The sequence below is a fragment of the Triticum urartu genome, chromosome 3 (assembly GCF_003073215.2).
Source record: "Triticum urartu cultivar G1812 chromosome 3, Tu2.1, whole genome shotgun sequence".
In the NCBI taxonomy this organism is placed as follows: domain Eukaryota; kingdom Viridiplantae; phylum Streptophyta; class Magnoliopsida; order Poales; family Poaceae; genus Triticum; species Triticum urartu.
This window is the reverse complement of record NC_053024.1, coordinates 185,496,670-185,499,836: the sequence shown is the minus strand read 5'-3', so window position 1 is coordinate 185,499,836 and position 3,167 is coordinate 185,496,670.

The following is a 3,167-nucleotide window of genomic DNA, read 5'->3' as shown; positions in this document are numbered from 1 at the left end:
TCTATGGCAGATTAAAACTCCATACCCATAAGTATTGCGTGAGTGTCAGCAATTGTGAAAGACTATATGATAGTTGAGTATGTGGACTTGCTGAAAAGCTCTTAACCATTGACTCTTTCCTATGTTATGATAAATTGCAATTGCTTCAATGATTGAGATTGTAGTTTGTTAGTTTTCAATGAAGTTTACGATTCATACTTGATATTGTGATTGAATTATTACTCTAGCATAAGAAATTATATGACAAGAATTATATAAGTTATTGTTCTAAGAATGATCATGATGCCCTCATGTCCATATTTTATTTTTATCGACACCTCTATCTCTAAACATGTGGACATATTTTTCGATTCCGGCTTTTCGCTTGAGGACAAACGAGGTCTAAGCTTGGGGGAGTTGATACACCCATTTTGCATCATGCTTTTATATCGATATTTATTGCATTATGGGCTGTTATTACACATTATGTCACAATACTTATGCCTATTCTCTCTTATTTTACAAGGTTTACATAAAGAGGGAGAATGCCGGCAGCTGGGATTCTGGCCTGGAAAAGGAGCAAATATTAGAGACCTATTCTGCACAGCTCAAAAAGTCCTGAAACTTCACGGAAGGTGTTTTCCAAATATATAAAAAATACTCAGTGGAAGAAACTCACCATGGGGGCCACACCCTGCCCACGAGGGTGGGGGCGCGCCCTACCCCCCAAGGCGCCCCCCTACCTCGTGGGCCCCCTGGTGGCCCTCCGGTGTCCATCTTCTGCTATATGGAGTCTTTCGATGGGAAAAAATCATAAGCCATCTTCTCGGACGAAACTCCGTCGCCACGAGGCAGAACCTTGGCGGAACCAATCTAGGGCTCTGGCGGAGCTGTTCTGCCGGGGAAACTTCCCTCCCGGAGGGGGAAATCATCGCCATCGTCATCACCAACACTCCTCTCATCGGGAGAGGGCAATCTCCATCAACATCTTCATCAGCACCATCTCATCTCAAAACCCTAGTTCATCTCTTGTATCCAATTCTTGTCTCCAAGTCCGGGATTGGTGCTAGTAGGTTGCTAGTAGTGTTAATTACTCCTTGTAGTTGATGCTAGTTGGTTTAATTGGTGGAAGATCATATGTTCAGATCCTATATGCATATTAATACCCCTCTGATTATGAACATGTTTATGCTTTGTGAGTAGTTACTTTTGTTCCTGAGGACATGGGAGAAGTCTTGCTATTAGTAGTCATGTGAATTTGGTATTCGTTCGATATTTTGATGAGGTGTATGTTGTCTCTCCTCTAGTGGTGTTATGCGAACGTCGACTACATGACACTTCACCATTGTTTGGGCCTAGAGGAAGGCATTGGGGAGTAATAAGTAGACGATGGGTTGCTAGAGTGACAGAAGCTTAAACCCTAGTTTATGCGTTGCTTCATAAGGGGCTGATTTGGATCCATATGTTTCATGCTATGGTTAGGTTTACCTTAATACTTTTGTTGTAGTTGCGGATGCTTGCAATAGAGGTTAATCATAAGTGGGATGCTTGTCCAAGTAAGGGCAGCACCCAAGCACCGGTCCACCCACATACCAAATTATCAAAGTACCGAACGCGAATCATATGAACGTGATGAAAACTAGCTTGACGATATTCCCATGTGTCCTCGGGAGCGCTTTACATCATATAAGAGTTTGTCCAGGCTTTTCCTTTGCTACAAAAGGATTGGGCCACCTTGCTGCACTTTATTTACTTTTGTTACTTGTTGCTCGTTACAAATTATCCCATCACAAAACTATCTGTTACCACTTATTTCAGTACTTGCAGAGAATACCTTGCTGGAAACCACTTATCATTTCCTTCTGCTCCTCGTTGGGTTCGACACTCTTACTTATCGAAAGGACTACGATAGATCCCCTATACTTGTGGGTCATCAGCCGCCGCCCCCACCCCTTGTCCAATTCGGACTGCGCAAGGGGAGGCATGCACCACCTCCCTGGCCAACCCTCTCTCCTCCAGTAAGGCCCATGTATGGCCCATTAACTTCCCAAGGGGGAGGGTTCTGGTAACCCCCGGTACTCCTAAACTCATCCCATACGACCCGAACCATTCGGGTGTCCGAATGTAACCTTCCAATATATGAATCTTTACCTCTCGGCCATTTCGAGACTCCTCGGCATGTCTGTGATCTCATCTAGGCTCCGAACATACTTTGGTTCAGCAAATCACATAACTGATAATACAAATCATCATTGAACGTTAAGCGTGCGGACCCTACGGGTTCGAGAACTATGTATACATGACCGAGACACATGTCCGGTCAATAACCAATAGCGGAACCTGGATTCTCATATTGGTTCCTACATATTCTTCGAAGATCTTTATCGGTCAAACCGCATGACAACATACGTTGTTCCCTTTGTCACTGGTATGTTACTTGCCCGAGATTCAATCGTCGGTATCATCATACCTAGCTCAATCTCGTCACCGGCAAGTCTCTTTACTCGTTCTGTAATGCATCATCCCATGACTAACTCATTAGTCACATTGCTTGCAAGGCTCATAGTGATGTGCATTACCGAGAGGGCCCATAGATACCTCTCCGATACACGGAGTGACAAATCCTAATCTCGGTCTATGCCAACTCAACAAACACCATCGGAGACACCTATAGAGCATCTTTATAATCACCCAGTTATGTTGTGATGTTTGATAGCACACAAGGTGTTCCTCCGGTATTCGGGAGTTGCATAATCTCATAGTCTGAGGAACATGTATAAGTCATGAAGAAAGCAATAGCAGAAAAACTAAACGATCATTATGCTAAGCTAACAGATGGGTCTTGTCCATCACATCATTCTCTAATGATGTGACCCCGTTCATCAAATGACAACACATGTCTATGGCTAGGAAACTTAACCATCTTTGATTAACGAGCTAGTCAAGTAGAGGCATACTAGGGACACTCTGTTTGTCTATGTATCCACACATGTACTAAGTTTCCGGTTAATACAATTCTAGCATGAATAATAAAAATTTATCATGATATAAGGAAATATAAATAACAGCTTTATTATTGCCTCTAGGGCATATTTCCTTCAGTCTCCCACTTGCACTAGAGTCAATAATCTAGATTACATAGTAATGATTCTAACACCCATGGAGTCTTGGTGTCGTTCATGTTTTGC